The sequence below is a fragment of the Lissotriton helveticus genome, chromosome 3_1, assembly GCF_964261635.1.
Source record: "Lissotriton helveticus chromosome 3_1, aLisHel1.1, whole genome shotgun sequence".
In the NCBI taxonomy this organism is placed as follows: domain Eukaryota; kingdom Metazoa; phylum Chordata; class Amphibia; order Caudata; family Salamandridae; genus Lissotriton; species Lissotriton helveticus.
The window spans coordinates 333,151,757-333,174,361 of NC_136061.1; the positions used below are offsets into that span (position 1 = coordinate 333,151,757).

Below are 22,605 nucleotides of genomic sequence, written 5' to 3' on the forward strand. Positions count from 1 at the left end.
TTTTAATCAAATATGCGGCTAGTGACAGAGATTTTTTTTTACAGAGAATATCAGAAATTTACAAAGAACTAGAATCACGAGAAAATTAGGAAGAGATACAAAAAATTATGAAAGAAATTCAAGCAAAGGTAACAAAAATGAAGGTGGAATAAAACAGATAAAAGCGATAAAATTCCAAAGAGACAGAGATGATTATTTAAATGGAAGAATATATACCATTTAGAAGAAATGTGAGAACATAAGACGCCAACAATTGTCAGCAACGGCGAGCACTCAAACTACAAATGTGGAACAGAGCGAATCAGAATGGAGCTCTGAGATGGAATCAGATGTGGAAAGCAATGCGAGTGGCAACAAGAAAGGCCCAGTACCCACCCCAGTGCAGGAGTTTGTTTGTTTACTAATGGAGCGTATGATGAGCCTGCACCCACGGCGGCCGCGCCAGGAGTGGGTAAAAGGAAAACAACAGATTTGAAAACAAAAAGCAGACGCAGAAAAAACAGACGCTAGGGAAAAGACAGTATAAAAACAAACAAAGAGACAATACAGGCAAAACAGACGACGATAATCAATCTGACCAACATGGAATTAACGACAAAAGAAAGAGATATTTTATCGCTTGGACTTACATATTGCACACAAATTAACTTTGACTACGCACAAACAAGGATCGACCTTTTCCAAATTGTGCGTAAACTGAAATTGCAAAAATACTTTATCAATACGAACAAAAGGAGTACAGAGACACCATCGGGTATGGAACAATTTGGGGCATTGACCACAGCTGACATGGGGTTACTTAGAGACATAAAAGCTTTGAAACAAGAGGATCTAACAAGCCAAATCTCTCCAAATGAAACAGCGTCGAGATCGGAATTGGACATATACCAAACCATACGCACAGCATTCAAGCCCAAATCGATTTTCATGCCCATGTTACCAAAGGATGACCTTGATCTTTTCGCTGACAACGTGATTAAAGACTTAAAAACACTGTCACTCCTAAGCACCAGGGAATTTACCACTCATAACCATAACCAAAGAACCGAGTACAACAACCTAATTAAAAAAATTCAAGCACGACCAGATATCGTGGTGTGGTGGTCGGACAAAGGTGGCAACATAGTCCTGTGGCCACTCACCATGTACAATGACGAGGCACTCTCACAACTACAGGACCAGGAATGCTACAATCGAATCAGCCCAACACATATAGTGGGGATACAAGAGAAGTATCACAATGAACTATATCGCTGGATAGGAATGGAACTGATCAGCAAGCCAGAATTTGACTTTCTCAAAAATGACAATTGTACTTGATACCCAAGGTGTACAAGAAGGCAGAAAAGCCTCCAGGGAGACCAATAATTTCGGCCATAGGAAGCTTATTTGAAAATACGAGTGTTTTTATTAACCCTGGGCGGAGAACTACGCTCCGTTCGCGGAGTTTGCGAATTTTCGGCAACTTCGCAGCGAGCGCGAAGTTGTCGACTACTTCGCAATCTACACCGTAGCGTAGTAGTTTTTCTTCCTCGCGTGCTCAATAGCATTCTCGCGTGCGCGGTAATGACTTACCGTGGTTCTGCGTTCGCTTTCTCGCTTTTCTCTCCCGGCCGCGTTCACTACGATGTTTGGAATCCGGCCGCACAATCCCATGCAACTGTGAGAACGCGATAACGTCATTCGGACGCGCGAACAGGTCATTAGGACGCGCGATCCTCCTTGTAGTGCCATGTTGGTAAGATCGCGTTTCCGAACACGCAGAAACTGCAATCTGGCACAGAATATCTCTCGAGCATGTTAAAATCTTCTCAAAAATGTTCATTTAACCCCTCAGATTGTGATTTGGCTGTATTTATTTGGGTTAGGAGTCCTCTTTTTGTTTCTACTCTTTTTCTCAAGAGAAAGGAAGAGCCCCTGAGTCTCCAACTTCCTGTTCCTGTCCACCAGGCTCCTCCCAGTGCTTTGTCCATGTGGTGTTCACTTTCATTTGGATTCGGAGCTAGAAGGATCACTCTTTGTGTATGTCTGCTGCATCATAGCATTTAATTGGATTTATTGAGGAATTTTGGATTTGAACTTTTCTTTTACAAGTAAGTTTGAGAATTGAGAATTGGTGTACTGTAAATGTTTGTTTGGTTTGTTTTTTTTTAACTACAGTTTTCTGTGCTTCTCAATCTTTCTTAAACATTATTATTGTGGGAGGCCTGTACTTTCATGAGGGGCCAAGTTGTATGTGTTTTATTAAGCTATTATATCCAGGTCCTCGGGCTAGTATTTTTGTTAATAATCACTTTATCATAATATTTTTCCCTTTCCAGAGGTGCAAGACAGGGTTGTCCATTATCCCCTTTATTATTTATCCTGTGCCTAGAACCATTCCTGGAGCGTATTCGTGCTAATTCACTAATCAATGGCTTCAAACATAATGTTATAGAAACTAAAATATCTGCCTATGCAGATGATATATTAATTTGTATGTCTAGCCCTGTTGAATCACTACCCCATTTTCTCAATGAAGTCCGCTTGTATTCTAGTATTTCTGGATATAAGCTCAACCTCTCTAAAACTGAAGTTTTACCCCTGAATTCTATATGTTACCAATTCATGTTCGCTGATACCAATTTTGCCTGGTGCCCCTCAAAAATCAAGTACCTTGGTATTTGGTTCTCCTCTTCTCCTAATGCTACACTTAAACATACATTTCGTGCATTACTCACGAAAATTCAATCACTTCTCCTTACTTGGTCACCCTTATTCCTCTCTTGGTGGGGCAGATTGGATACTATCAAAATGATGATCGTCCCTCATGTCCTTTACACATTGTCTATGCTACCCATTCGGATACCCCACTCTTATTTCTCTCAAATTAATTCAGCATGTATAACGTTTTTGTGGAATAAGAAACACCCACGAATTGCTCTTAATAAATTCATTCGCCCCAAGGGTGAAGGTGGTGTTCGTTTTCCAAACTTTAAAGTATATCACTCGGCTTTCTTGATTAAGCAATCTTTTGCTCTATCTTTTGATTTTGCCGACATTCCTATTCCTAGATGGATTGTTTTTGAACGTTCCTTGCTTAAAGACTTTTCATTTCAAAATGTCATTTTTATGTCTAATAGTAATTTTTTATCAAATAACCCTATTCTGAAATATTCTCAAAATCTTTTATACAGCACTATTTCTAATGGTTTTACTCCGTTTCAATGTTTTTTATCCTCTAGTATATGGTTTAATAAATTTCTTAAATATAAAGGTAAATCTGTCTATTACAAACACTGGAAGAAAAAGGGAATTAACTATGTGCACCAACTACTGTCCCACACAATTATTATCCCTTTTTCTGAACCTACAAGTTCAATACCACTTGTCTGACTCTTGCCTCAATTAATATACTTTACTTTCTACTGCCCTACAATTACATTTAGCTACTTTTGCTCTTCCAGTGGATTCTCCATCTCTTATTCCCACCACACCGTTATATCTATTCTTTCCAACACACAGACCTAAAGTTGCTCTTGTATTTAAGCTGTTATTATCAAGTGTTAATGAAAGACACAAATCCCCTGTTGAGATTGCTTGGGAAGTTGATTTGTTGACTTCTTTTTCTATTTCTACATGGGATAAGATCTGGTCTTAGTTATTCAAAGTTTCTGTTGCTGCTCGAGTTACCCAATCTTTGTATTTCATTTATAATAGAGCTATTATTACACCTGTTTGTATTTCTAAATTCTCTTCCTCCTCATCTTTGTTGTGCTGGTCTTGTTCCAATGCTACGGGTACACTGAAACATCAACTTTATGAATGTTCTAATGTTTTATCTTTTTGGAAATCTGTTTGGAATATTTGCATGTCCATTTTTAAATGCAATATTACATTATCGCTACAAAATGTATTTCTAGGTTCTTACTCTCCTGATGTTCCAGAGTTATCACCTGTTTCTATATTATTTGACCTTTATTAGCTTTTAAAGTAATATTATCCTCTTGGAAAGATAATTCTAAAATTTCTTTACTAATTTGGTGGAATTTTATCTGTGATGAACACAGGATTGCTTCTGTTTCTTCTATGTCCCTTTCTCAAAAAATTAAATCTGATCTTTTATGGCTTCCTTTTACGTCTTATCTTTCTACTCATGCTCCTGTACTCTATTTTCTTTCTCTTTTTCTATATGCTTCTTTTCTTTTTACATTTTTGGATATTCTTTCCCCTTCTTTTCCTTCCTTTTTCTCTATCTTTTCTTTTTTCCTTCTTTTTCTTTTTCCTCTTTTCTTTTCTCATCTGTCTGACTCTCATTACTCTCATTACTCTCTTCACATTTTGATTATTATTTGCTTATTTGCTTACAGATTTTTGTTATATTGTAATGTGTTTATTTCATGTGTACTTTTTCCTTTTGTATTGTTTTGTTCTGAAAAACTTGATAAAAACTTCTTAAACAAAAAAAAGGAGAAGGTCCATAATCTTTCTTAGCAGTTTAAGGATGTTAAAACATTTTCCTGTAACACAGGCTATCTGATGTTCAAAGACAACTTAGGATCAAACCAGACTCCCAAGTTCTTAGCCTTTCTCCTTAGGAGCTCGTACAGGGCCCAATACATCAGGCCATATTTTTGCGGTGACACCCACTACCAAGCCCCAACCTGACAGGCTGGGCAACCTCAAGCATTACTTGTCAGGGGAATACATATATATATATATATATATATTCACTGAAATAAACAAAAGTAACAGAGACGTTATAGTAAGGCTCACATTTCACTCGCATACAAAACCAGTGAAATTCAGCAGTAATTCACCTGAGCTAACTATAACTTCAGCAGTTTTTGCTATAACCTTTCTCAAATAAGTCTATGGAAAAAAGAAACACAGGCACTGAATTTACAAAGTGACATTTAGGATTCCGATTATGGCCGAGGAGTGGGTTAAAGAACGGGAAGAGGCAGCTCTGGACATTTTTTTTTTATGATACAGACACAACTGAATCAGCCGCAACGAAATCGACAACCCAGAGTGCTGAGACTGCACAGGATGATGTGAAAATATTAACGATGGAACTAGAAAAACTCCGCAAAAGGGAAGTCTCTAAATGGTGGGAGTGCAAATCATTGAAAAGGTATCTAGATGTGGGGTGAGTGCCGAGAGGATTCAGGATCCTGGTAGCTCCCACATATGAAAACCCGGACCCGGCAATGTTACAGGACTGGGCAGATAACAGCGCGCAGTCGTCACAAAATATGTTGAATATTTTAATCAAATATGCGGCTAGTGACAGAGAATTTTTTTTACAGAGAATATCAGAAATTTACAAAGAACTAGAATCACGAGAAAATTAGGAAGAGATACAAAAAATTATGAAAGAAATTCAAGCAAAGGTAACAAAAATGAAGATGGAATAAAACAGATAAAAGCGATAAAATTCCAAAGAGACAGAGATGATTATTTAAATGGAAGAATATATACCATTTAGAAGAAATTTGAGAACATAAGACGCCAACAATTGTCAGCAACGGCGAGCACTCAAACTACAAATGTGGAACAGAGCGAATCAGAATGGAGCTCTGAGATGGAATCAGATGTGGAAAGCAATGCGAGTGGCAACAAGAAAGGCCCAGTACCCACCCCAGTGCAGGAGTTTGTTTGTTTACTAATGGAGCGTATGATGAGCCTGCACCCACGGCGGCCGCGCCAGGAGTGGGTAAAAGGAAAACAACAGATTTGAAAACAAAAAGCAGACGCAGAAAAAACAGACGCTAGGGAAAAGACAGTACAAAAACAAACAAAGAGACAATACAGGCAAAACAGACGACGATAATCAATCTGACCAACATGGAATTAACGACAAAAGAAAGAGATATTTTATCGCTTGGACTTACATATTGCACACAAATTAACTTTGACTACGCACAAACAAGGATCGACCTTTTCCAAATTGTGCGTAAACTGAAATTGCAAAAATACTTTATCAATACGAACAAAAGGAGTACAGAGACACCATCGGGTATGGAACAATTTGGGGCATTGACCACAGCTGACATGGGGTTACTTAGAGACATAAAAGCTTTGAAACAAGAGGATCTAACAAGCCAAATCTCTCCAAATGAAACAGCGTCGAGATCGGAATTGGACATATACCAAACCATACGCACAGCATTCAAGCCCAAATCGATTTTCATGCCCATGTTACCAAAGGATGACCTTGATCTTTTCGCTGACAACGTGATTAAAGACTTAAAAACACTGTCACTCCTAAGCACCAGGGAATTTACCACTCATAACCATAACCAAAGAACCGAGTACAACAACCTAATTAAAAAAATTCAAGCACGACCAGATATCGTGGTGTGGTGGTCGGACAAAGGTGGCAACATAGTCCTGTGGCCACTCACCATGTACAATGACGAGGCACTCTCACAACTACAGGACCAGGAATGCTACAATCGAATCAGCCCAACACATATAGTGGGGATACAAGAGAAGTATCACAATGAACTATATCGCTGGATAGGAATGGAACTGATCAGCAAGCCAGAATTTGACTTTCTCAAAAATGACAATTGTACTTGATACCCAAGGTGTACAAGAAGGCAGAAAAGCCTCCAGGGAGACCAATAATTTCGGCCATAGGAAGCTTATTTGAAAATACGAGTGTTTTTATTAACCCTGGGCGGAGAACTACGCTCCGTTCGCGGAGTTTGCGAATTTTCGGCAACTTCGCAGCGAGCGCGAAGTTGTCGACTACTTCGCAATCTACACCGTAGCGTAGTAGTTTTTCTTCCTCGCGTGCTCAATAGCATTCTCGCGTGCGCGGTAATGACTTACCGTGGTTCTGCGTTCGCTTTCTCGCTTTTCTCTCCCGGCCGCGTTCACTACGATGTTTGGAATCCGGCCGCACAATCCCATGCAACTGTGAGAACGCGATAACGTCATTCGGACGCGCGAACAGGTCATTAGGACGCGCGATCCTCCTTGTAGTGCCATGTTGGTAAGATCGCGTTTCCGAACACGCAGAAACTGCAATCTGGCACAGAATATCTCTCGAGCATGTTAAAATCTTCTCAAAAATGTTCATTTAACCCCTCAGATTGTGATTTGGCTGTATTTATTTGGGTTAGGAGTCCTCTTTTTGTTTCTACTCTTTTTTTCAAGAGAAAGGAAGTGCCCCTGAGTCTCCAACTTCCTGTTCCTGTCCACCAGGCTCCTCCCAGTGCTTTGTCCATGTGGTGTTCACTTTCATTTGGATTTGGAGCTAGAAGGATCACTCTTTGTGTATGTCTGCTGCATCATAGCATTTAATTGGATTTATTGAGGAATTTTGGATTTGAACTTTTCTTTTACAAGTAAGTTTGAGAATTGAGAATTGGTGTACTGTAAATGTTTGTTTGGTTTGTTTTTTTTTGACTACAGTTTTCTGTGCTTCTCAATCTTTCTTAAACATTATTATTGTGGGAGGCCTGTACTTTCATGAGGGGCCAAGTTGTATGTGTTTGAAATTTCATCCAGTAGTCCTAGAGGTACCCACGGGTCCACCCATGTTTCTGTGGTGTCTGTAAAACATCATGGATGGCATTGGATTTAATTGCATACTCTGTTGTAGTGGAATTTAATTTTTTTTAGTAAAATTAGGGAGTCCTAATAGTTCATGTAGTTAGTGTAGGCCTGCTTGAGTTCATTTACTTTCTGTGGGTGGCTTGGCCAGGTGGTGGCGGCCATTTTGTGTTTGTAGCCACTGTGTTTTTGCCATAGGCCTCCAAGCTTGTAGCCTACTCTGCCAGTAGACCCAAGGGTACTACTAGAGGCTTCATCATGGGTGCATGAAAGTTGTTCAACTGTTATTGGGGTGTTTAAGTTGTAAGTGTAACATCATGTAGGTCATGGATGGCTTTGGATTAATTAGCAAAATGTGTTTTTGGTGTTGAATTGCAGGTTTTGGGTGTGTGTTGAATAATATGGCTTTTTCTGCGCACTAGGTAACCCTAGAATTCAGCTTGCGTAGTTTTGATAACTTTGCACAGTGCTACAACGTGACCTTACAGTTTTTGTCTTCTTCGCGCGCTCAATGTGCGTGCTCGGGCACGCGATAACGACGTTTTGTACAGTTCGCGCTGCCGAACACGCCGAATTTGCATTCTCGCATGCAATATCTCTCGAGTTGCCTAAAACCTTCCCGAAAATGGTGATGCTGTTCGTTTTGCTAAAGAAACTCCTCAGGTTGTCATTTGCTTGTTGTTTTTGGAGCATGGACCACTTACTGTTTCTGTACTCTATGTACTTTGTTGTTTGAGGGTGGCCTGACCATGTGGGCAGCGGGGCGGCCATTTTGTCAAGCCAAGCATTGTCCTTTTGCCATAGGCATGTAATGTCTGTCTTCTCTTTCTTTTCATGTTGTTGGGGGTGGCCAGGCCATGTGGGGGCGGCCATTTTGTGTGACCTTCCATCTTGCATCAGTTTTTTTGTCGCAGGCCTACAAACTCGTGATTTTTTCTGCCAGTAGGCCTAGAGTCCCAGAGGTAGTCAGCGGGGATGCTTGATGTAGCGGTTTCCATTTTGTCTGTTGAATTTAACATCATTTAGGGCATGGTTGGCAATGCATTGAATTTTCAAATGTGGTGTTTGGGGTGTATTTAACTGTTTGGGTGTAAACGGTAAATGCCTTTGTTGTTTGTGTTGTTGTGTAACTTTCAAACCTTTTAGCCATGGGGATTTTCTTTTTTGCATTAAGCTTTGATGTGTAACAGGCATCCTCCTTTTTCTGGCCATATAGGGATATAGGCCTGCTTGAGTTTATTGTTTTCTGGCCTTTACCCATGTACCTGTGATGAGAGTGCCCATGTGGAGCTGTGGTGGTAGTAGTAGTGTGTTGTTTTGTTTTTGACAAATTGGCCTGTCTCTTGCCATTGTTCCTGTTGGCTTACTACTGTTCACATCCCCATTTCTATCTGCTGCAGGTCACTGATGCTGCATCCATCCGAAATGATGCACAAATTGAGGATAAACAAGTTCCACTTCCGCTACATTCGCATTTGAGTTCTTTGCTATTCTTACTCTTACTGAGTGTACTAATACTTCTAGTAGTAATTAAAATTAAAGCTAACAAAAATCCACATTCGACTGATGTTATTCTGCCTTCTTTGCTTGTAGGTGCACAAAATACTGAAGAAGAGGTGTCTGTCATCATTCATCGCCTGTTCTACTGCCAGACAGACGTCCTTCTGTACTACGTCCCGTGTGGTGTGACTAACCTGACCAGACATCATTCTCAGCAACTTGCGCAACTAAGTGCTGCTGCTGACATCTGAAGAAGATGGGCCCAAAGAAAGCAGGTACCAGGTCCTCCAAGACCAAGAAAGTTGCTGAGAAGAAGAAGGAAGAACAGAAGAAGGAAGTGACACTTAAGTCTGGTGTTGACCCGAAAACCTTTTTTGGGAAAAAAAAGTATGCCTGCAGCAGCAGTGACCGGGGTCCAAGCTGGGGCAAGCACCTCCGCATTAGTGGGCCCAAGCCACCAACCCAGGCCCAAGCAGATGAGTGGGGAAGAGGTAGCCAGCCTAATGGTGGAAAGCAGTGATACTGAGCCTGACGTGAACTTATCGCTATCTCAAAGTAGTACACATTCCATGCAAGAAGGAACACAGTAGAAAAGTGGTGAACAACAACCACCGCCCGCAATAGTAGATGTTCGACCTGAGCCACCGGCCGCAATAGTAGTTGTTCAACAACCACCACCCGCAATAGTAGATGCTCAACGAAAAGAACAACCACAACCACCGCCTGCAATAGTAGTTGTTCCACAACCACCGCCCGCAATAGTAGATGTTCAACGAAAACAACAACCACAACCACCACCTGCAATAGTTGTTGTTCAAGAACCACCACCGGCAATAGTAGTTGTTGTTCCTCCCGAAGTCGGGGCAGTTCAGGAAATTGAGCCTGATGCAGAGCAAGAAGAGGAAGCACCTCATGCAGGAGATCGATTATTTTCCAAATCCCCACCAAGGAAACGGAGGGTTAGTCCATCGAGTTCTTCGCCAAGCATCCCTTCTGATGATCTTGATCTCAATTGGAAGCCACAACAATCTGAGCATGAGAGGGAGAGACATCCCAAGAAGACCAGGCTAGGGAAAAGGAAGGTTCCAGGAAGCCTACCACTTATGGAGTGCGATGTTGAACAGCCGGATAGTGATGGTGATGACGAGTCAGACCCAGTCATCACAAGCATTACTCCTGGCCCTGAGGACATGGAGACCAACATTTTAACCCTAGCGAGAATGGCTGCAACTAGGGATGTAGCACGCATACCACCAACACAGGTCACACCAAAACTACCTCCAGCTTCCATTTTTACATTTGCACAGAGCCGGCAGCGTCCTACATCCAGCACAAGTTCCACCTCAGCAGAAGTAGGTAGTGGTACTACTGCGCAGCCACATAGTGAAATTCAACACACAACCTCCAGTTCATCCGGCATTGGAAGTGGCACCTCTAGCTGGAGACAAAAGTTAAGCTCCCCAGTGTGGGACTTCTTTACAGTTAGCGCAGATGAGGAGAACATTGCTATATGCTCCATTTGTCATTCCTCTGTTAGTCGTGGTAAGCTTGGTACAAACTATGGTACCGGAGGCCAAATAACCCATATGAAAAAACACCACGCAATCAAGTGGGAGGACCACCTACGTAGCATAAAAGCAGGAACCATTAATGTTGGTGGGGAAGCAGTAGAAGGTCCACGGGTCGAACAGGAAGAAGAGGGAGACATTCTATTTGGTAGTGGTACGCTAAGTACCACTGTCCCCAGCACTGCAGTGGTAGATCCCACATCCTCCGCATCAGCAACATCTCAGTGGCACCAGAGTAAGAGTAACCCGCAGACACCAAGGAGTACGGGTGCGAAGTCTGCGACGCGAAGTACTGCATCGGGCATAACTGAAAGAAATACCGAGCAGCGTACCATTGTTAGCATGTTTAGGCAGGAGGGAAAGTACGAGCGCAACCACCCAATAGCACGTTTGTACAATGCAAAGCTTGCTAAAATGTTAGCTCTGGACCTTCTCCCTTTTTCTTTTGTTGAAGGGGTGGATATCCTGGAATTTGTGACAACCCACAGCCCAAAATGGATTGCTCCCAGCCGCTACTATTTTGCCAGAGTTGCTGTTCCAGCACTACACCACGACGTGCTGGAATTGCTTGGACAAGCCTTACAGCAGAGTGCTGTGCATAGTATCCACCTGACAACAGACATGTGGACCAGTTGCCAAGCCACTGATTACATGTGCATCACTGCACACTGGATCTCTTTTTCAGGTGTTAGAGACAAGATATCTGCAGGCATTGACTCTACTGAGATTTTTAATGCTCCTCGCAGACATGCTACTGTAGCCATGTTTGCTATGGAGAAATCCCATACTGCTGCAAACATTTTGGATGAGTTTAACAGCAAGGTCTTTGAATGGCTGCGACCAAGAGGCCTTAACATTGGTTTTGTTGCCACCGACAATGGCAGTGATGTAGTTAAGTCCATGGAAAATGGTCGCTATTTCAGGGTCCCGTGCTTGGCACACTGCATCAACATTGTGGTTCAAGACTTTCTGAAAAATGAAAGCAAAGTCAGCAACTTACTGACCATTTGCAGAAGAATCTGCACGCATTTCAACCATTCTTTTAAAGCCCGGAAGCAGCTACGGGTTATTCAACGTGAGTATAAAATGCCAGTCAAAGCACTCATCCAGGAGGTACCAACACGTTGGAACTCTACTTATTACATGCTTGATCGGCTGTTTGAGCAGTACATACCACTTAATGCGTATGTCATGACAATGACAAGAAAATCAGGGGATCCAACTGTTATTAAAGCCATGACAGTTGAGATGTCGAAATGGGACCTCATTAGATGCCTGACAGAGATGCTACTTCCTTTTGAGGTCTTCACACGTGCAGTCAGCAGGGAGGACTGTACTATGGGCCAAGCTATCCCATTGTACATGCTAGAGCAAGAGCTGAAGGAGGTGTCTGAAACATACGAAGGTGTTGAAGGAAAACTTGAAGCATGTAATTTGGCGAAGGCCTTAGCCGGACGCTTATCTGAGAATACAAGGATTCAAAATAAGATTGTGTCACATCAACATTACATTACTGCCACAATTTTGGATCCACGGTACAAATTATTTGTGAACAGTAATGCAGTAATTCCTTTTTCATAAGGGGATGTTGCCAAGTACAAAACTGTAATAGCCGAGGAAGCCACTGATTTAGAAAACGAACGGCTCTTAATTAGAGGCCTGCCAGTGCCAGCCCAGGACAGTGCAAGTACTACTGAGCTTCCTACATAGTCAAGTTCTTCTTCACAGCATGCGAGCAGTGCGTTTGCTTCCCAGCAGTCACCAACACAACCAATAACAACAACCGCACCAACAGGATCTGATCCATCAGACACAAGCAAAATAATAGCTGCTTGGTTTCTACAGAAAGGGATGGGTAAGTCCGTTGCTGTCGCAAAGCAAAAAGAGGGCGAGCAAACCCGAGCACCAATGAACATTGAGCGGTTGGTCCGGGCCTATCTGGATGACACAACAGAGGTGTTCATGGAGCAAAGCCCATTGGTGTATTGGTATAGGACAAGAAGCCAATGGCCAGTGCTCAGCAGGCTGGCGATAAAGTATCTAGCTTGCCCTGTTGCAAGTGTCTCTTCTGAGCGTGTTTTCAGTGCTGCTGGTGCTATTGTAACTGTGAAAAGGACCAGTCTCTCGCCCAAAAGCGTGGAGAGGTTAACCATGATCAAAATGAATCAGCACTTCATACCACCAGACTACAAAATAGGTGAATCAGAGCTGAAAGAGGAGAGCGAGTCGGAAGACATAACTAGTGGGTTACATGACCTACTTCTGTCAGAAGAACCACCAGACGAGCTGCTCTTCCCTGACAACTAGGCTTTTAAATTGTTACATTCTCCCTTCCTTTATTTCTCCCTTCCTTATTTGTGTGTATCTGTCTTTCTGGCTCAAACTTCAAAACCAACACCATCTTCCTTTCTCTTTTAATTACCTATTGGAGTTGCACATCTGAGCATTTACTGTGCACTCCACTCATCAGAGTCATGTTCCATCTTCCTGACTCACCCTAAATACATTTCCATCTTGCCATACATTGGATGGAGATGGACAATAGTGCAATACTGTAGCCTCTAACAGTCCCTCCATAACAAGTGAAACATACGTGACTATAGCCTTCTTCTGTATTGTTTCCAATCTGAAATGCATCACTGTCTTAAGGCTACACCTCTGTCTGCAGGCATACACAACTCTTCAATGTCAGAACTTGAGCAGGGCTCCAAAATTAAAGTAAACTCGTCATCACTTTCAGAAGGCTCTGCTGCATCTGTGATCTGACAGCCACAAAGAAGAGAAAGACAGGTATATGAAATGAATGATGCCATACATTGCATTGGCTGCTTGCTGACTCAGAGCAAATGTGCATGAAGTAGAACTATACTAGTAGTTTAATATAATAACAAAGTACTTGTGTCTCAAGTGATGGTCAATGTTTCCATGTTGTTTAATAATATGTATCCAATTGTACTCCTACTACTGCAGGTGCAGTCTGGACTTAATCTTAGTCACTCACTACAGACTGAGTTGCTGTTGGTGGTCTGTTGGAGAACACGTACACGTGCCACACTGGATGATGATGATGACCACCATACCATCTTTGCACGCTGTCAGTCAGTTTGATCTGAGATGATTGATGGAATATGTTCAGGAAGTGGAATACAAGGTAAACACACAACCAATCAACAAGAACCACAGCAGTCCTAGGCTACATGTGTGTGCAGTGGTGGAATAGAATAGTGGTATGATTGACTGACATTGACGCATTGATTTAATCACTTGTTTTGGAAAATGCTAGGTTGATGTATATGCCTTTTGTCTGAAACTGTGAAAAATGTAGGTAAATGGAGTTTGGGCCACAGACTCACGGCCCGGTGTTGTGGTATGGCCCTGTAAATGTTCTGTGCTGGCTCCTATCTTGTTGTTCTTTTCGATGACTGCTGTGCAACTAGAAGAGTAGAGTTAATCAATGTATCCAAGCAGCCTCAGTCTGAAAATCTTCTCGCTCACGAGTCTTGTCTTTTTTGCACTGCACCGTAATTGATTTTTATGTTTTCATTCAGTTAACTTATTTTGTAATACCCCATTTCTTCTTTCATCAACACTTACAGGCCGGCCTTTCACCCAGCGCTATTATACGTGGAGCAACAACTCACACTTACCTTACCAATCCCTGGATAATACATTAACATTAGTATAATTTTCATATTTTTCTTTGATTCCTTTTTCCTCTTCATTTATTTTACGCTTGTGTTTGGTAATTGATTATTCACTTAAACTATCTCTTAATTTTCTTTGCTAGCTTTCAGCCCGCTACATCAGGTATTACGGTTTCTCAGAGGGCATACAGCCTAGGCAAATGTCATATTCATAATATCATATATAAAAAATACTTCCTTTGAATTGTGTAATAGTAGTTAAGTAATTACCACTTATTATTAACCATCAAGTTAATAATAAACCTTCATCATGCATCCATTTCGTTTTTCTTACTTGACTTTACATTTATTGGGTAGTAGTGGATCAGCAATCATCGTCTTTATTGTTTTGCTTTTGTTGTCTCCATGCGTACTGTTTTTCTTTGTCAAAACTTTCCCCAAACCCCCGTTCCCATCCATCCATCAAACCCTAACCCTCTTCCACCGGGCTGTGTGGTTTTATATTGAGGTGTGATGTTACTACATTAAATCTACACCAACAATTTATCACACGCTTGCTGGGGCAGATGTGGTGAAAGCAACACTAATGAAATCAAATGTCAACGAGGCAGGGCGAGGATATTCTTCTGCTTGCCCACCCAAGCTCACTTTATGTACTAGTGTACAAGGCAATTAATTTCCCAAAGTGACCCAACGAATAAATCTAAATAATTGCTGGCATTGTTTGAATTTAATTTTAGAGCATTTAAGTTTACGATTTGTATTGTGTTTTAATGACTCCAACGCAACTACAGTTATCTTCTTGTACTTGCCGTCCCCGACACCATTGATTTCTTCGAGTTCGTTTAGCAGTTGCAATATTGTTTGTATTTTTTGGGCAGTATTATGTACTGTAATTTTCTACTTCTCCCACACTCTCTCTCAGGCAAATGACTGTCTCTTTGTTTTTGTTTGCCAATGCTAGTGCCAGTGTCTAGTCTACTACTACCATCACACAACCACGGCATATTCTCCGTTGTCTTGGGAAACCATGCAGCCCTTGCGGTACCAAACTTAATCATCATCAATCACAGGTAAGAAGAGAAGTTTGCTGGGAGGTTTAATGGAGGAGAGGCTGGTAGTACTAATAGGACAAATATAACTGAGTGAGGGGTACCGCATCTATCTGTTTGCATGTTACACATGTGGTCAATTAATAAAGTATTTCAATCAAACACTGGCCGCTGCACTGCATCTAGAGTCAACCTTGTGACGTACCACAGTAACCCCACCACAAAACAACATCATATGTGTAAGTTGGAAATAAATAACATTTATTCATGTACAAAAATATCCTCCTAGTCCTCCTATCCCACCCCTATCCCCACCCTAACCCCAACCAATGTCCAAGTCTAAAGAATGTCCCACAAAAATAACCCCAACACCCAATTCCCACCCACAACAAAAGTATTAAAAAAGGGGCAAATCAACAGGGTCCATTACAATTGGCGGGCTTTGAGGTGTTTGTCCACTATTATCTTGACGCGCTCCTCTAATTGGTCCTCCAGCTTGGCCACCCGGAGGAGAAGTTGTTGCCGAAATGCACGGCACCTGCATTTGCATCCAGGCTGTGAGGGGGTGGCAGATGTTAAATGCCGGCGGTGAGCGGCTGCCTGGCCGCGGCGCCGTACTCCTGCAGGTGGGGCCTTGTTGGGGCTAGGCGCATTGGAAGAGGCAGCAGCTGCTGCCGCCGCCTCTTCCTCCTCCTCCTTGGCCTCAGCCACCAGCTGGCGGTACTCCTCCACTATGGCCTGCAGTTTCCTTTGGCAAGCCCTGGCTGCCAACTCCTTCTGTGATGGTTTTTGAGAAGGAGTATGAGTATCTATAAAAAAAGAAACAGAATTGTAACTGAAACTCTTCAAAATTAATTCAACAGTACATTGTGGCATAGTAGCACTACCAAGCGCAGTACATACAATTGGTGTAAACTTTTAGTATCTATCTAATCTATCCTCCTGCTTCCCCTGCTTGTAGCATTTGTTGAAGTTTTTTCCGGCATTATACTTGACCTAGTACTATGGGTGGACTTGAGTACACAGAACAACACCAGTCTTTTTTGTATCTCCTTTTATAATTTCAAAGTAAGACTCTGCTTCCAGTGACAGTCTCCACCTATGATGAATACAATACATTTAGGGGGCATCCACCCATTAAAAGTAAATGTCTATCATTCTTTATTATCGCCTTAGCTGGTTTCACTTTCACCAGCAACCACCCATGCGTCTACTCCTTCCTTGCCTTGGGTTTCATTGACACAAACTCTGCTCATGATTCTTGCTATCCACTATATCCATGCACCCATATTGTTTTGCCCAACCAGGCCTGCATTTTCTTTCACCTTCCAGTTCTACCCATCCTTCAACAACCCATGCATCGGATTCATATCAGCCACGTGCATGAACCTTCCAAAGTATCCTTCTATGGTAGTCTTATTATTACATCTCTTTAGTCCTTCCTCCTTCCACCCTAGTTCACTTCTTTCCCTTTTTGTTCAACACATCCCTCAAGGTCATCTGATCTGACTTTTAGTCTTCTCCATAACTTTCACAGCTGAGTTGGAGTCTGATAGAAGAGGCCTTGTTTACTCAACTCATACTGGTAATGCTGCAAAGGGTGTCTTCTTCAACCATTGTATATTGTCGAGTACAACTTCAAATTCATACTTTCTTAATAAGTCTCATAGCACAGTGAGGGAAATGTTCCCCTTCCACCTAGTTATGCAAATAAGTAATGAATATAACTTACCACCGCCCACCGCTGAGGTTTCCTCCCCCACTGATGCTCCTGCAGGTGCCGCAGCCACTGTCCCCTCCTAGATGGCAATCGCATTGCCGCTGGCCCCGTCGGTACTGGTGGTTGGTAGTGATTGTGCACCTATAAAAGCAAGTACACCTTTTTAGATGCCTGCACACCTCCCCTATTGTACTTGTTTTACTTTTTTCACCAGGAAGGATGATTGAAAAAACAGTTACGTACAACATAAATCGTTGTAACTAGTCCAAATTGCGTCCTACTGTACAGCAGTCACATTAGACAGAGTTTAGTTTTAATTTTATTAGATGGTCCCTAGGGTCATCTAATCTCTACTCCTACTCTAGTCTTTGGAAAGTTAGCCTGAGCCATATAACCATTTTAGATCCGGGTCTACTGCTTTGCCCATGTTACCTCGCAGCTTGTTGCACAGTAAGAAAGACACCTTTGAGGCCACATGAGTGTTGCATACAACTAAAGAGGTTGACAAACCAGTATTGTTAGTCCCTTTTGCTTATCCATAATGTTGCACTTTTTGCCATGACTGCTAAAAACTGGCATAGTTGTATTCACTGTCTAACATGCAAAATTTTTCTCATAGGCAGATGAGAAGATTGCCTTCTACGAACCAGAGATTTGCAGAGCTTTCGAAAGATGCATCTGTAGCCAGTATACGTTCAACGGTGAGGGGTCTCCCACAATTCACACATTTCTCTATCGTGCACTAGATGTACAAAATGTTTAGTCTTCATTTTGCATGGTAGAGCAGGATATTTTTCATGGAAATACTTACAAGTTACAACAATACAAAGCTTGTTATTAAAAAAATAAAGTTGTTGAACTTGCACATAGACTCTGTGGTATATTTTGAGTGTCTGGGTTGTTGTGGACTGAAACGAGTGAGTGAGCGAAAGGGTGTTCTTCTGTTCTGGGTTGTGTAATAAAATCATTGGGTATATATATCTAACTATCTTTGTGTGGGGGTCGGGAGTGGGACAAATGACCATGACCGAGACACTTAGGTAGGTAGACGGTCATTGGATTGTGGGTTCTTCTGACTGAGTTCTGTGACTAGGTTGTAAGGTGTAAGGTCCAACCTCCCTATCACTAACATCAACATCCTATTTTCTTGTGCATAGTTCTGTATGTGCATGTGCACAGAATAATAACCACAACAGTAGTAGTAGTATACTAACCGAACAAAAATTAGTAGGCAAACATCTGGTTGTGCATTTTGTTGGTGGGAATTGACAAAGACTGGAGATTACAGAGGACAACGCAAAAGACAGGAGTGGACCCAGTGGCTACAGCTATTCTATCACAGCTTTATTAAAAAGAATACCTTAACTAAAGAGTGGCCAACAGGGCAAGCTTAGCTACACACAGTCTAATAGTAGTAGCACAGAGAGTCATAGGGCAGAGGCAGTTTGAAGGAACTGAAAGTCAGGGATGGCATTGGATACCCAAAATTTGGAAAACAAATTTAAGACCAAAGAAGGTTTTGCTAACATTGAATTAGGAAGGAGGCTTAATAGGTTGGAAACAATAAGGTGCGTTAAAAAGTTAGGGAAATATAATTGTTAATAATATAAGCACTGTAGGACTTACTGGGGCCAGCAGCAGGATCCTCGGTAGAGGAGCGCTCCTCTTGTGGTTGTCCCGCCAACTCGGACCCCGTCTTCTTGCCCCTGGGTGGTGCTGATCATGTAAGAAATAATAAAGAAAGAGAAACATTAAGTGCTGTGAAACAAAGACATAATTCAAAAATCCTCTCAAACATTTTAGGAAACAATAATTCCAATAAAATTGACTTTGAAGTATAAATGACTACTGGCTTGCAGGATTCACAGACCGTCTACTTATAGAACACTAATCAAATGTTCCATAAACATTCTGATTGCAGAATATACTAACGAAGCCAGTACCACCTGACCTACACCACCTATTTCAGAATCCAGACGGGCCAATTGTTCAGTAAGTCGGCATTTCCATTTTATATTTTGCCCGCAAACATGCATAGATGAGATGGAGGACACATACATAAATTTGTGCATACACGGAATTGTTGGTTGCTTGCGTCATATGAACTGCTACTGACTGACGTGACCATGCTATTGCTGCTAAGCCTACCACTCAGTAAACAAACTTCAAACCGGTTCTATGGAGGGGTGGGGTAAATAAGAACTAAGCATTCAGTGACAGAGGAGGCGTCATGCAGACCGTTAAAAAAATACGAACTAATACTATCCATCCACCACTATTTCACTAAAGGACAATGTAAGGACTAGACTCCAGCAATAGCATTAACTAACTTCCGTTCTCTAAAAACTCTAACATCAATAATCACCAGCCCAAGCTAGCGCAAAGTTACAAACCAGTAAGAGAAGTGGCGAGCAGCACCTGTGTCATACAATAACAGAAGATTTTGAGACGGAATTGATCTGCAATGTAACTAAGCGCACCAGTAATCGTGTTACTTATTCGTCCAAGAATTATACACAATACTTATACTACTATATTATATATTACATTTTTAATATTACTAGCTACTCACCAAGCCCCACGACCTCGACACCTAGCAGCTCCAACAGGTCCTGCTCCCTGTCCAGAATGTCTGCCCACCGGTGGGCCAGCTGCTGGTGGGTGCGCCGGATATCCGAGCGACGGTAGACTGCCCGGCGCACCTTCCCCCACCGGCGGTGACGCTCCTCTGGGAGGTTACCGAGCCTGGCCTGCCGCCTGCTGCCAAGGTCAAGGGGAGGTGGCGCTGGATGAAAAAAAACAGGGCGGCCACCTCCGCCTCCCCGAAAAGATTCCGGGCATGCACCCCTGCAGGTCTCATTCTGCTGCAAGGCAGCCGGCTCTTAGGCGCAGGCGCCTTGCCCTTCGAGCCGGTTCTGCTGCTCCCCTTTGCCATGGTTCTGGGGTGGAGGTGGAGGTGGAAAAGAAAAGTTAGAACAAAAGGAAAAAAAGTTAGGGGGAAGAAGTAGGAGCTTAAATAAAGAAGTAAAATAAAACAGTAGAAAAGTTTTAAAAAAGGTTGAAAAGTTGAAATAAAATGCAAAATATAAACTTAGGGAGAGAGATAGATGATAAGTAAAAAAAGTAAGAAAAACTGTGAAAATAGGTAAAGATTGCACAGATATAAGGTGGATAGAAAACTAGGACCAGAACCATAGCATAGAGTGTGAAAAACAAGAGGGCCGCGCCTATCGCGACCACGTGGGTAAGTTTGCGTGCGATTTCACGCGAACACGCACTTTGTCAGCGTGAACAAGTAGTTGTGTTCCCGAACAAGACGTGCACCACGCGAACACGTTATACGCGACCCGGAAGAGGTAATAGGGGACGCGAGCGGGCGGGACAATTGAAAAAACAAGATGGCCACGCCCATAGCCCACCACATGGGTAAGGTCGCACGCTACAATCCCCCGAACACGCAGACAGCGCCCCGAACACACACAACGCGCTCCCGAGCAAGAAAAACGGCTCGTGAACGGGTCCAGCAAGCTATTACGCACGCTTGCGAAGCTCGCGTAGTGCAAGAACGTCTTCGCTTAGCTTCGCGTAGCGCGACTACGCATACTACGCCCAGGGTTAGTTTTTATTGACCACTTCCTACAACCACATGTGCGTGAACTACCAGCCTTTATAAAAGACACTGGGGATTTTTTGAGTAAAATGTATGACTATGATTGGAGTGAAGAATATATGTTCATGACACTTGATGTGCAATCATTATATACCAGCATCAGGCATAACGATGGTCTAAGGGCCCTGCAGCACTATCTAGGCAGAAGACCCATATCCCTATACCAACACACATGTATGTTGTTAGAGATGACCGAATGGTGTCTTAAGAATAACACATTCATTTTCAATAGGCTACATTATAAACAAACACAAGGTTCAGCCATGGGTACTTGCTTCTCCCCCAGCTATGCTAATTTGCATATGGGCTGGTTGGAGGAGCAGGTATTGGGGGGTCAAACACCAATAACAAATGACGGACAATGTAGTAGTATACAAAAGGTTCATAGACTATATTTTTATTCTATGGAGAGGGTCTAGTGAGAGTGCAAAAACCTTTGTATCAGAGATCAATGAAAACTGCTTGAATCTTAGTTTCACCTGCACCACAAGTACTACATCAATCCAATTTCTAGACTTAGAACTCTTCATAGCGGACAATAAGATTCAGACACGGACATACAGGAAGCCCACAGCGGGAAATGCAATACTACATGCCCAGAGTTTTCATCCAACCAAACTCAAGGAGTCAATACCATATGCAGAGTGCCTCAGAATGACATGCAATTGTAGCAGGAAGAAAGATCTAAAAGATGCGAAGGAAAACTTATTTTCGAGATTAAGAAATAGAGGTTATAGCAAGAGGACACTGGACAAAGCACAGAAAAAAGTGGGGAAAAGAACAGGAAAGACCTCCTTTTTCCAGAACAGAATAGTCAGAGTAACACCAAGGAAAAAACCACACAAAACACCCCGAGACTCATTACAGGCTACAACACGTACCATGCTAACCTGCGTAAGATTCTAAATAGGCACTGGCCACTGGTATGCAATGACCCAAGTCTAGGTCCTTTCTGCGACAAATCACCGTCAGTCACCTTTAGAAAGGCCAAATCTATGAGGAGCCAACTAGTGTGCAACGCCCCAACAAACATTAAAGGAACCACTTGGCTTCAGGCCCATAAGGGATTTAGAAAGTGTGCCAAATGCAAAGCCTGCAAACATGGGATTAACATCAACGCTGTCAGGCTACCTTTCAGACAAACACCTTACACAATAAGAGGGAGCTTCACATGCAAGACTGAATTCGCAGTCTACGTGCTTGAGTGCACTTGTGGAAAAAGATATGTGGGCAGCACCATCCATCAGGCACATGTGAGAATACTGCAACACCTTAGGGCAATCACCAACGACGACCAGGAATACCCTGTGGCCAGACACATAAACTCGCATCACGCAGGGAACTCACAGGATTTGACATATTTTGTGATTGACCGCATACCCAAGAACATCAAGGTTGGGAATCGGCAACTGGCATTAAGACACCTTGAGTCAGGATACATAATCCTGCTTGACTCAAAGATTTCCAATGGGTTAAACGTGGATGAGGCGCTTAATGTGCACTTCTAGTCCATTAGCTGCTTGGCCCGGTTTTCTTTAACTACTTCGTAAAACATCTGAAACTCACCTACTTTATAATTATTTTTAGAAATATTTGTAACATCACACAGAACACACACCTAGTTTGTTTTCAAACAACACGTTACAAATACATAGCAATTCACAACACAAACAATCATCGCGGTAGTCAGCACCCCATGTACATGGTAACACCCACTGTTATGAACAATACACCGCAACCATGGGACAGGAGATCGCTACTTCCACTGGGAGAAGATTTTCTGCCATTTCTCTGCCATTGCAGGGCCTGTGCGTGCAGTGTTACTGCCGCTGTGACGTGACACCTAAAGTGTGTGCCATGTCTGTGACCCGCCTTATACTGCATGTCAGTCACCGCTAAGCTA

At 42.4% G+C, this 22,605-nt stretch overlaps 1 protein-coding gene and 1 long non-coding RNA gene across 3 annotated transcripts in view; both read right to left on the minus strand.

Annotated features, from left to right (window-relative positions):
- Window positions 1-22,605, minus strand: part of ITGAE (integrin subunit alpha E) — an 844,898-nt gene that overhangs the window by 61,298 nt on the left and 760,995 nt on the right. The window lies entirely within an intron of this gene.
- Window positions 16,049-18,734, minus strand: LOC144824528 (uncharacterized). The gene is made up of 3 exons (XR_013609000.1): window positions 18,659-18,734; window positions 17,045-17,173; window positions 16,049-16,121 (listed from the first exon to the last, which is right to left on the minus strand). It is a non-coding gene; the product is annotated as an uncharacterized LOC144824528 (long non-coding RNA).